A 12,841-nucleotide genomic window follows, 5' to 3' on the forward strand; every position below is an offset into this window, starting at 1 on the left:
GTGATGAGGTGAACCAACCTCAGAGCAAAGCCAATAAAGTGAGCGGCAAAGCAGAGGCCAATTAACCTTGGATGTCTGCGGACATTGTAGAGCTGCTGAATCAACCTTCCCGGAGGTCCAGCTTCTGGCTGGTCTTTGAACTGGGAGATAACAAGTTCCCTTACCATGTTAGTCAGAGTCATTAGAGGTTTCAGTTACTTGCAGGCAAAAAGCAAGCTAATTGACACAGCATCTTTTCCAAAAATTCTTCTCTGAAGCCCCCAGTAACCAGCAAACACCCCCTTCTCGGAACCTCAGGGTCTTTTCTCACCAGACTAACCCGCTGTATCCTGTGCGCCATTTATGTCTGTGTGCATCGCCCCCATGAGCCATGGGCCCATGGAGAGTAAGATCTAAGTCATTTCTCTCCTCCTGAGCCCAGGGCCTTATACTTAATAGGGGCTTTGTGGATGTATTGGCACAAATGAATGAATAATTTAGAAGCCAGGTATCTCCACTTTAGATTTATGTAAAGAAACACATTACTGTTACTTCAACTGCTCTTTCTGACTGCATGGAAGTATTTTTATGTTAGTAGAGACGAATGTTAAGATGTTTTGTTGTAATAAACTGCATGTCCATAAACGCCCTATCCCTCTTTTTCCCCAGTCAACGGCATTTGAAGACTCAGTAACTTTCTTCCAGCAAATGATGTCCCTCTTTAAAGTTCACATTCTCTTGAACAGATGTAGAAATTCCAGTAAGCACATCTGGACAGGTGGTTGCCAAGATAAATCTTCAAAATAGGTCCAAAATGGGACTCGGGGCCACCAGTGAGATTTTCCACAATTCATCCCCCCATGAACCGTGAGGGCCACCCATCCTTATCACAAATAAACCTTGACCTCCAGGATACAACTCAGGCTGGGCCTTGCAAAGAGGAAATACAGACTCCCTTGGGTGACCTTAGAATAGGATTTCAGGAAGGGGACTGCTGGTCATGCTGTAAGATCAGAGTAGACCTGATCTTACGGAGGCCGTGGAAACCAAGAGCAGGAACCCCCAATCTCCATGGCACATCCCTACACATTTCTGAAATCTCATCTCCCCCAAAGCCTACACCTCCCACAGTCTTACTTATCACAATGATGTAGGCCAGGCAAGCCCCAAAGTGGAGCTTAGCCTGGGAGGGTTCTTGGCTTTGCCCAGGAAAGAATTCAAGGGCAAGCCAGAGGTAGAAGAAAACAGCTTCACTGAAGCAGCAGTGTTACAGCTGAAGTTTTACAGCTCTGTGACTGCCTCCGCAGAGCAGGGCTGCCCCACAGGCAGAGAGTAGCAGCTCAGGGCAGTTTTGCAGTCACATTGATACCCAATTTTAATTGCATGCAGATTAAGGGGCAGTTTACGTAGAAATTTTGGGGGAAGGGGTAGTAACTTTTGGATCGAGTCATTGCCATGGAAAGAGGCAGTAACTCCCAGTGTGATCATGGCAATGGTAAGTTGACATGGCACACCAGTGGGTGTGTCTGATAGAAAGCTATTTCTGCCCTTGACCTTTTTCAGCTAGTCCCCAATTTGATCTGGTGTCTCAGCCCTGCCTCTGGAGTTGAGTCCTGTCTCCTACCTCAATAGTAAATGGCAACTCAGCCCTTCCCATGGTCTAGCCACCCCTTTCACCTCCACCACTAATACTGGGGCCCAGGCATCCATCGCCTTTCACTGGACTGTGGCAGTGCCTCCTCTCTCATCTCCCCAACTCCACTCCTATTCTCCATGCAGTTCATTCTTCACACACAGCCAGAGGCACTCGCTACCAAATCCTCTGTCCAAAACCCCTGGTCATGTGCCATCTCAGCCAAACACAATCCAAAATTCCATATTGTATACAGTGAACGACTTGTCCCAGCTTTCTGGAGTCTATCCCAGTTGTATCGCTCAAACTCCTGTATCCTGGCAAACCTCAGTCCAGGCAAACCAGGAGGATTGGTCACCCCAGGATCATGACATGATCACCACATAACTCAGACCATCCTCCCCCTTGCTCACTCCACTACAGTGGCCACAAAGGCATTCTTGTTCATTCTAGAACATGCCAGGCACACTCCTACCACAGGGCTTCTGCACCGGCTGTTCCCTCCATCTGGAGCGTGCTTCCCCCAGATATGCACCTGAGAGACTCCTTTCATTCCTCCAAGCCTGTGCTCAAATGGCATACTTCAGAGAGGATTTCCATGACCCCGTGATCTAAAGTAGGCCTCAGACACTTGATTGAAAAGCCCTGCTTGATTGCTTGTTTTATATGGCATCTATTACTACCTAGAATAACACACATACTCATATATGTATGTGCATGTTTGTGTGTGGCATATGTGTATGCATGCACATGTACGTCTATGTGACTGTATCTGTGGTGGGGTGGGCTGTGCCTATCGTTCACTGCCCCCGAGCCCCCCTGGAACATCACCTCCCGGAAGACTGGGCCTTGGTCTGTTTCATCCACAGCTGCATCGCTGGTGCCTAGAGCGTGCCTGGCACATAGGAGCTGCTCTGTAAAGAGCAGGCAAATGAACGAACGGTGCACTCTTCTGAAAGTGCTGCCTCCATGGGGAACTCAGGGAGACAGACAGAAGCTGCCTGGCCCGGGTATCTGAACCCAGGGGCTGAACTCCTTGTCCAGTGTCCCTTCAGGATAAGAGTTAAGGTTGCATTTGTGTTTTTCTTCTCAGCACAGAGGATCTTTTTGCAATTTTCTGACCATGGGAACCATTCCACAAGCTAGTCACCAAGCTTGGCCTTGGTGAACACGCTCTCCTAGAACGAGCCTCAGATCATCGGATCTGCCCGTCTCCAGCAACCCAGTTCCTGGACAGCCACCGCAGGCAGCTCCCCTGTCCATCAGAACAGAGCTGGACAATTAGGGTGTGGACATGGTGAGTCTGAGGGCTCATCTTGGGCCACCCCCACTCCAGTGAGGAACCTGCAGGCCAACGTGGGACATGACTGGCCACTGAGGGCGTTGCAGGCAGAGCCAGCAAGACCAGCTTTCTCCCACCCCAGAGCACTTTCTTGATGGAAGATTCTGGGAGCCTTTACCCAATTCCATTCTCTCACCCTTCTTGCAAGTCAGCAGGGCAGAGGCAGGGGCAGCAGAGCCCCACTTGGCAAACAAAGAAGCGGAGGCACAGCCAAAGTCAGTGACTCACCTTTCTTCAAAGAGCACATCATTGTGGGGTCCCAGCAAGATGGTTACAGAGTGGGCCCTGAGCCGTGGCCTGGGCTAGGTCCTGGTTCTGCCACTTCCAAGCTGAGCAAATTGCTCACCCCATGTGCCTCAGTTTCTCCATCTATAGAACTGGTAATAAGTGTAATTGACCTGTGGCTTTTACGAGCCTAATGAAACCCAGGCATCACCAATGGGAGGAGCCCAACCCTGGAGGCAGATGCCAGTTCCAGCCCACCTGCCCCTCTGCCCGCAGGCTCTGAGGCTCCCCCGACCCCTTTGCAGATGGAGATAATGGCAGCACCTCTGGCACAAGGCAGTTGTGAGAACGATGGTAATGTTTCATTGCTTTCAATGTTTCTTTCAATGCTTCTTGTTTTGTTTTGGAAAACAACTAGAGCAGTGCCTCCACACAGCAAGCACAATACAAGTATTTGTTAAATAAAAATATAGAGAACACACACATAGTGCTTAGGCCAATGTCTGATGTAAGTGATGCTTTTAGTGACAAGGACCAGAGCACGAGTCGTCTCGACCCTCCTGCTTCCCTCCCATCCATGGTAACCCCCGGGCCACGTTTCAGGCTCGTGGGGCCGCTTGGATGTCATTTCTTCTCAGAGGTCACCTTACTCTCTCTACTCCCATATCCCACCGCCTACCTCCTCCAGACACCCTGTCTGCCACACACACATAGGCTCACACACACACATACACACTCACACACACAATCATACACACAGGCTCCCACACATCACGCACATTCACACATGTACAGACTCACACTCATATACTCACACACTCATTCACATGTATACACAGTTACACACCCTCACACATGAACAGACATAGTCAGAAACAAACACTCACACACATACACACTCACGCAGACACACACATAAAGCCCCTGGGGTGAGTGCAAACCAAAGCTCTAAACCTAAGGCTCTGAATCCAACGTTGGAAGCTCCACACTGGGCCTCCTCCAAGCCCCCATCCCTGCCCGAATACCCAGTTCCCGCACTGCCAGGATTCGCTGACGCCCCAGCAGAGCATGGACTCTGTCCCCTTGATTTAGGCATCGCCTGCCACCTGATCACAGAGCGCAGCCTGTGACGGCATTAAACACTTTAAAGATCAAGTTATTATTTATAATTATATATATACTTATTTTAACGGTAACTCTTTTTTTTTTTTTTTTTTTTTTTTTTTTTTTTTTTTTGAGACGGAATCTCGCTCTGTTGCCCAGGCTGGAGTGCAGTGGCGCTATCTCGGCTCACTGCAAGCTCCGCCTCCCGGGTTTACGCCATTCTCCTGCCTCAGCCTCCCGAGTAGCTGGGACTACAGGCGCCCGCCACCTCGCCCGGCTAATTTTTTTTTTGTATTTTTAGTAGAGACGGGGTTTCATTGTGTTAGCCAGGATGGTCTCGATCTCCTGACCTCGTGATCCGCCCGTCTCGGCCTCCCAAAGTGCTGGGATTACAGGCTTGAGCCACCGCGCCCGGCCACGGTAACTCTTACCTACTCAATTGGAATATAAACTGGAAAATAAAGTAATGTTATAAATCCCTGCTAGGCGCTATTTTCCTCTGAAGGCCCTGAGCCAGAGGCCGGTTAAAAAGAAAGACCACGTTTCGGAGAAATGTTAAAGACATAGCGCGTGAACTTGAGACTTCCCTTAAGGAAGGAGAGTTGAAAGAAAGGAGGGTTTTGAAGGGCCAGCTTCCTCACGATGTGTCTCCACGTTACACACTGAGTGTCTGTGTGATTGCTGGAGTGATGTTCTGTGTCATCCTTAATCGTGGAAGACCTGCCCTACCCACATCCTCAAACACTTCACTGGGCTCAGGCCCCCTCATGCCTGCTGATGTCTGCATCTCTTGCTTGAGAGCTTCTTCCAGAACACAAGGTGGCCATTCTTCCAGCACACACATGCACACACACACACGCACATGGCAAGCTGGAAATCACAGGGAATAAAACACTCCACCACTATCACCACCACCAACTTCCACCCAATGAGTCCTGAGAGTTGGAGCATAAATAACCCAGGCCTCCTGACCTGCAGGTGGGGCCACTCTGCCCTGTGGCTCGTGCTCTCCGCAGCCCTTCTCCGTAGGATGAAGCTCCCACAGCCCTCTGCAGTAGCCCACTTAGTAACACACCCTCTCGCACCCTCTTGGTTCTTTGCTTCCTGTCGCATTTCCCCTCTTTCCCAACTTCTGGTAAAAGAATCATTTGCACTCAAATCCTTATCTCAGGGACCCAAACACATGTATACACATGTTCATAGCAGCATGACTCACAATAGCCAAAAAGTAGAAACAGCCCAGGCGTCCATCAGCAGATGAATGGAGAACCAAACTATGATCTATCCACGGGATGAAATGTTATTTGGCCCTAAAAATGAATGGGGTTCTGATCCAGGCTGCAACACGGATGAACTTTGAAAACATGATGTTAAGTGCTTGAAAGGAGCCACACATAAAAGCTCACATGATCCCATTCATACAAAAGGTTCAGAATAGGTCAATTCATAGAGACAGAATGCAGCTCAGGGGCTCGAGGATGGGAAATGGGAGCAATGGGTTTGGGTTTAACGGTTATAGGTGATACAAAATATTTTGACACTAGATAGAGGTGGTTGTACAACATTGTGAATGTACTAAATGCCATTTTGTTCACTTTAAATGGTTAATTTTAGGCCAGGCACGGTGGCTCACGCCTGTAATCCCAGCACTTTGGGAAGCCGAGGCGGGCAGATCACTTGAGGTCAGGAGTTCAAGACCAGCCTGGCCAACGAGCAAAACCCCATCTCTACTAAAAATACAAAAATTAACCAGGTGTGGTGGTGCGTGCCTGTAATCTCAGCTACTCGGCAAGCTGAGACAGGAGAATGGCTTGAACCCAGGAGGCGGAGGTTGCAGTGAGCTGAGATGGCACCACTGCACTCCAGCCTGGGCAGAAGAGCAAGATTCCGTCTCAAAAAAAATTTTTTTTAAAAGGTTAATTTTATGTTATGTGAATTTCACCTCAATTTTTTAAAATTTCTTATCTCAGAGTCTGCTTCTGGGGAGCCCAAACTAACTTACCTGGCACCATGGGCGGTAACACATGCTATGGACTGCACCACCTCTCATAAGATATGGGGAGCCAAGAGCCCTGCGTGACCTCCCTCCTCTGGGAGGTTCTTGGTCTGATCCACTGCTTTTACCTGACATCAGAACTTTCAAATCTACCTTGTAAAGTCTAGAAAAGCACATCTTTTACAGAGAGTGGGATTAGGAAATTGGTCAGAATCTCACTGTCCCCAAAAAGAACATTTTTTCCCAAACTGGCTGAGGGGTCTCCCCAGCTTTTCTCCCTATGCCACGCCCTATTACCAACCTCAGACCTGTGACATTCAGTCCAGAAAAATCCTGGAGGCGTCTTGACTGTGACAACCAGGAGTGGAGTCAGCTCAGGAAGGGGCTGCCTAGAGATTTCTACTGGGAGGGGCAGGCTGCTGTTCATTATATATTTTCATATCAAGAACAGGAATAGAGTTGATCAGATTTGCAATTAGAGACGATCACTCTGGCTGCTGCTGTAGAGAAGGAACTTGAGCAACGTCAGCAAGGACATGTGAAGCTGATCAGGAGGTCATTGCAAAGACTCAGACAGGAGATGATGGCAGCTTAGACAAGGGTGGTGGTTAGTGCAGATGGAGGGACCAGATCTGGGAGATACATGGCAGGTGAAATCCACAGGCCTGGATAATGGAGTGCATGGTGGGGATTAGCAAGCAGACAGGTGAAGGTGCCATTGTCTGAGAAGACAAGCCTAGGAGGGGAGCAGGCAAAGGACCGGGATGGGAGATCCTGGCTTCATTCTTAGATGCGCTTAGTTTTGGGTGCCTTTGAAACATCCCAGTGGAGATTCCAGGAAGCCAGGTAGGTACAGGGGTCTGGAACTCAGAGAGACATGAGCTATAAAGACCACCTGCCTGGAGATGGTAAAGGAAGGAAGAGAATCTTTAATTACGGATCAGGAAACAAAGGCATAGAGCAGGAAAGAGATCGAACAAGATTGACAGCCTCAGTAGCCTAGCAGCATAGTATTGTCATGTGGTGGGCTCAGTAATGACCCTCCAAAGGTGTCCACATCCTAATCCCTGGAACGTGTCAATCGTCATTGTGGAGGGCTCAGTAATGACCCCCCAAAGATGTCCACATCCTAATCCCCGGAACTTGCCAAGATCTTACCTTACATGCTAGAAGGGGGCTCTGCAGAGGTGATTAAATTAAGCATCTTGAGCTGGGGAGATTATCCCGGATTCAGGACAATCCAGGTGGGTTCAATGTAATCACAACGAGTCTCTGTTAGAGGAGAAGATGATATGATGAGAGAAGCAGAGATTGGAGCAAGGAAGCCAAGGAAGGCAGCCCCCGGAAGCTGGAAGACATGAGGAGCACATTCTTCACGGAGATCTAGGAGGAACCACTGCTGACACCTCAATGTGAGCCCCATAAGACTCATTTCTGACTTCTGACCTCTAGAGCTACAAGAGTGTGAATATGTGTTCTTTTAAGCCACTAAGTTTGTAGCAATTAGTTAAAGCGGCCACAGAAATCTAACACGGCTGAACTCACATTATTATTGACCACATAAACCTGGATCCTTGTGGGGCTCTGACTGTAAGTAACAATACTCTGAGGACATTTCCTGCTGACTTAACAAGAGGTCTTGGGGCTGGTTCAGCCACTCAGACTCTCCATCCTTTTGCTCAGCCTTCAGGTTGGTAGTCTCTGCCCACAATCACTACATGACCGCTATAACTCCAAGCCTCAGCACCTCACGTGACAGTGTCTAAAGCAGGATAAAGGGCACAGGAGTCAGGGGCCTCCAGATGCTCAGGACTTCTAGATTTAATGAAGAGAACAATTATTCCTGCAAAGCCCAGGACACTTCCTTTTACATCTCATTGGCCAGAATCGATCATAGGCTAACTCTGGTACTGCACTGGTTCACTCAGAGCAGTGTTGATTCCTCCCCATTGAGGGACAGGTTCCTGCCTGAGGGGAGAGTATAACATTCTGCTCTGAGCTCTATTCCAGGTTCCCAGGTCCTGAGAGATTAATCCACTTCCTCCAAATTGCTTCTCTGAGTCAACCATTCTGACAACAGGACATGATGGACACAGTGGACAAGTCACAAAGAAAGCTCCTTTCTGCAAGATTGCAACACCTGCCTGATCAGAGCCACCAGACTTGTGGACGGCACTCTGACCATTTTGGTTCCTTCTCATCTAAGCCCTCTTGTTCCCCAAGTTTTGGGAGACACTTCCTTAGGGGAGTGGCAAGAGCCATTCCTTGGCAGTGTGAATCTCAGCAAGAGTTTCTGAAAGTTCATCGTGTGTTCCCAAAAAAAAGCAGAATTCTATTAACAAGAGAGACTAGATACTGGGTAAGCAACCAGTAGTTGCAGCCACAAACTCTTTGTAAGCTTACTTGGGGTAGCCTATTAGGCTTAACCCAGTTCTCAGTCAGGGGTGATTTTATGTCATAGGAACATGTCGCAATATCTGGAGACATATTTGGTGTCGTATCGCGGGGGATGTTTCTACTGGCATCTAAGGGTAGAGAGAGGGCCAGGGACAGTCAATCATTCTACAATGCACACGACAGCCCCACAATGAAGAATGACACGATTGCAAATGTCAACAGTGCTGAGCTTAAGAAACTCTGATCTAATCCCCTGGGAGCAGGATAGGGGTTTACCAAGAAGCGTACTTTTTTTTTTCTTTTTTGGGAGACAGAGTCTTCCTCTGTCGTCCAGGCTGGAGTGCAGTGGCACGATCTCAGCTCACTGCAAATTCCACCTCCTGGGTTCCAGTGATTCTCCTGCCTCAGCCTTCCGAGTAGCCGGGATTACATGCGCCCGCCACCATGCCCGGCTAATTTTTTGTATTTTAGTACAGATGGGGTTTCACCGTGTTGCCCAGGCTGGTCTCAAACTCCTGAGCTCAGGCAATCTGCCCACCTCTGCTTCCCAAAGTGCTAGGATTACAGGCATGAGCCACTGCGCCCGACCTGTACTTGTATTTACACTAAAATACTACTCCTTGTTTATTTGAAATTCACATTTAACAGGGTGTCCTGTGTTTGATCTGGCAACCCTAGAACAGGGTCAGACTCTATACCCCAATGTTTGCTGTGGTCCAGGGCTTAACAACCTAACGCACATTTGTTAAAGATTGAATGAAAAAATGAGGATCTCACCAAAGATGTCCAAGGCTGCTACACGCTCCGGTCACCTTGGTCAAAACACCTTCCTGGAGCCCAAGCAGGTAGCCTCCAAACCACAAAGCAGCCCTTTGCTTCCTGGGCTCCATGACGGCAGCAGATGCCCTGCAAAGCAGCTCAGATATCTTCCCTTTCCCCGCCCTTCCTCCAGGGAAGGCCAGCTGCCTGCTCTGCAGTGACACTGCAGGGTCAGAACTCAGCCTTCGAGTAACCCAAGAACAATGCCTATTTGTTGGGGGCGGTCCTTGCTGCTGAGACAGAGACCCTGTGGCCATCAGTCCCAAATAGTGTCTGTTAATGGCCCACTGGAGTATGGTCCCCGTAGAAGTCAAAGAAAAAAGCCCTTAATTCACTAATAATCTAAACAGACAACACCAGCTGTTAACTCCTAGAGCCCAGCTTATGACTCTTTATGAATCTCAGTGACTGCAGCTGCAAACAGGCTATAAAAATTGTTTTATCCACAGGGGAACCCTTTAGAGGGTTGATGGTGGAAATTGGATTCATGAGGACCCACTGCCCTGGATTTTCACAGTCCAGTTTTGCAGGCAATGGAAGAATATCCCAAGGCCCCATATGACAGCACATTTCTGATTCCATGAATCTCATTGTGCACCGCCCTAAACTAGTCACCGAGTATGCATTTTACTTTCATTAATCTTAATCCACTTGACGGCCTGCAGTGTCCTTGATAGTAACCTCATTCTTAAGATGAGGAAACTGAGGCCCAGGGAGGTCAGCTAAGGAGGAAGGAGGGGCCAGCCGGTGGAGGCAGAGCCCAGGTTAGTTAGAACATTGGCCTTGGGGCTGTACTGCTCTTTTATTAAATCACTAACATAATATATCAGTTCATAAGTGGTTTTTCTGGATGGGGATTGCCAAACCCGGTGTGCTGTCTTAGAGAGAGCCCTAAATTGAATTGCGTTTATGGTCAAATGGATCCTGTTTTTCCCCTTTAAAGAACTTTTGTCCACCAAAGATCCATGAACTCTAACTTTTCCACAGAGATCTGAAGCTGTGCTGCCTGGAGACGCCTTATTTTAATATTTTAATATTCACTTACATGTGTATTAATGCTACTTAAACAAGGCTTATGTGCCTCGGTTTCAACACACAGTGAAATCCACGTGTTTAATCTTCCTTCCCTGCTTATCCAAAAAAGAACTATGGGTGGATGGTTAAGCAGCTAGACAAATTGTCACAGCTCTCTGCAAACTGTCCTCCTAATTGGAGGCAGCCCTGCTGTCTTTCACTGGTAGGAATTCTGATTAAACCTCATTGCTTTCCAAGGTTAAAGGCACGCAGCCCCCAGGAGACCACAGTTACACCTGTTTAGAATCCACCCCCAAACTAACCCTTTATTCCTGAACGTGCACTTTGAGGCCTCGGGCATAAGTATAAACTACACTACACAATTATTTGTAATTAAGGGAGAAAACGTGTACTGTACTGCAAAAATTAGCCGTGCTTTGTTGATGTGAATCATATCTATAGCGGCGTGCCAGTCCAGAGAGGCGGCATAAAATATAATTAAATTTCTTCTCACTTAATAGTTGTTTATGTTGCTATTTTTCATAATCATAATATCTCAAGACATAGAAACAGTTTTTCTCTAATGTAATTGCATTCTACCAATGAGATGGCCTGGGTTTAAATGAAAACTCAGGCAGAATTAACCACAAGAGTGTATTTATATGGATGATGCTAGAATTTTGTTATAAAGCCCCGTGCACAACTGTCCCCACTCAGGAGCTGAGACGTTTATCCCCACCCCACGAGGGTGACTCTGCAGCCTCTTCTGCTCTCGTGGAAGAGTTTCAGCCAAATTTCGTGAGCTATTAAAGCCACCTGTGCCCCAGTTTAGTGTCCTTGTGCTTCAGACCCCAGTCATTTTCCCTACTTTTAACATTTCTCCTTTACACATTGATTTGGTTGAGATACATTAAAAGCTTGACTTTTACAACCCTCCTAAAATCCCATCTGCTCCAAGCTCCAACCCAAACTCAGCCAGAGCATGCTCGGACAAACTGTTCGGATTGTATTTCAGCCTCTCAACGGAAGGACACACAGAGCAACGGCAATTTTCTCTCTCTCTCTCTCTCTCCATCTGTCATTAAACATAAGTCAGGCATTCTTCACAAAATGCTGCCAAGAAAGCAGTAGAAGGAATAGCATGCCTTACACACATCAAAAGAAAGATCCCCTCGAGGGGGTTGGGGGAGAGTCAGGGTGGCATGAAGAGTCTGAAAGTCCCAATTGTCCATCCAGGACGATACCAGTGAAAGATGTCATGGGGGGCGAGAGACATGGGAGGAGAAAGGCTGTCCCAGACACTGTGGGTGGAGGCGGCAGGGGCTGGAGCAGCGGGAGGCCGTGGGGGCCCCGAGGATTCTGCTGAGCCTCACCCAGGCCTGGTTGAGTCACAGCTGAGCGACCTCCCAGGCCAGGGACATCTGAGACCCTGAGGCCCCTAAGTCTCCCAGGTAGACACCCAGCTCCAGAATGTGGCTAGCAGTCCCCACCTGCCTGGAAGGACCTGGAAAACAGGCTGAGGCCTTGAACCCAGAGGACTAGGGAGTTTGCTGGGAATTATGGGGAAGAAACATGGCTGAAGGAGCTTTGCAGACCCTCTGAGCTCATGGGTGTCTGAGCTGGTGAGTTAAGTCCAGCTCAAAACACCCGACCTACAGCACCTGCCTACAATGAACACACACACACACGCACACACACACAGACATGCACACACTTACAGAGGCACAGGCAAATACACACATGCATACACACACACACAGTCACAAACAAAGTCTCTCCCCTCTCCCCTAGAGAAGGGGCAAAATGCAGACATCACCACATTCGGCCTTTGAACAGTGACAATGGAAAGAAAACGCAAGTACACAAGCGATACCACCAGCCCAGCCACAGCCCCCTCTGCTATGCTAAGTACAATTTGCCACATCCCCTTCACAGTGTTTCCTTGATGGCGGGAAAGGGATAGAGTAGAAAATTATAGGCAGGGCCCAGTGTGGGGAAGAGAGGCCTCAAAAACACAAGGCCTGAGGGAAGGTAATGCGTGGTGGCACAGTGGCTTCCAAAACTATTTTTCCTCTAAACCTACACACAACCGGGTTCACCAGATTCAGCACACAAAAAAATGTATTTCAGAAAAGCAAAGAATAATTTTTCATATAAGTAGGCACCAAATATCACATAGGACATGGTTATACTAAAAAATTAATTTCTTGATTATCAAAAATTCAGATTTAACCAAGAATCCTGTATTTTATTTGGCAACACACACACACACACACACACACACACACGGACACACTCTTACACATCTTATCTAGGACTCAACATAAAAAGC

At 48.1% G+C, this 12,841-nt stretch overlaps 1 long non-coding RNA gene across 2 annotated transcripts in view; it reads right to left on the reverse strand.

Moving 5' to 3' along the window:
• LOC141407935 (uncharacterized) overlaps nt 1–9,675 on the reverse strand; it is a 39,332-nt gene extending 29,657 nt beyond the window's left edge. For both annotated transcript variants that reach the window (XR_012419514.1, XR_012419515.1), the window contains exons 1-2: nt 9,454–9,675; nt 7,438–7,551 (exon numbers count right to left, since the gene is read on the reverse strand). This is a non-coding gene — a long non-coding RNA (uncharacterized lncRNA). The remainder of the gene's footprint in view (nt 1–7,437; nt 7,552–9,453) is intronic.
• Nucleotides 9,676–12,841: the final 3,166 nt, after the last annotated feature.

This window comes from Macaca fascicularis, chromosome 10 (genome assembly GCF_037993035.2).
Source record: "Macaca fascicularis isolate 582-1 chromosome 10, T2T-MFA8v1.1".
Lineage (NCBI taxonomy): Eukaryota > Metazoa > Chordata > Mammalia > Primates > Cercopithecidae > Macaca > Macaca fascicularis.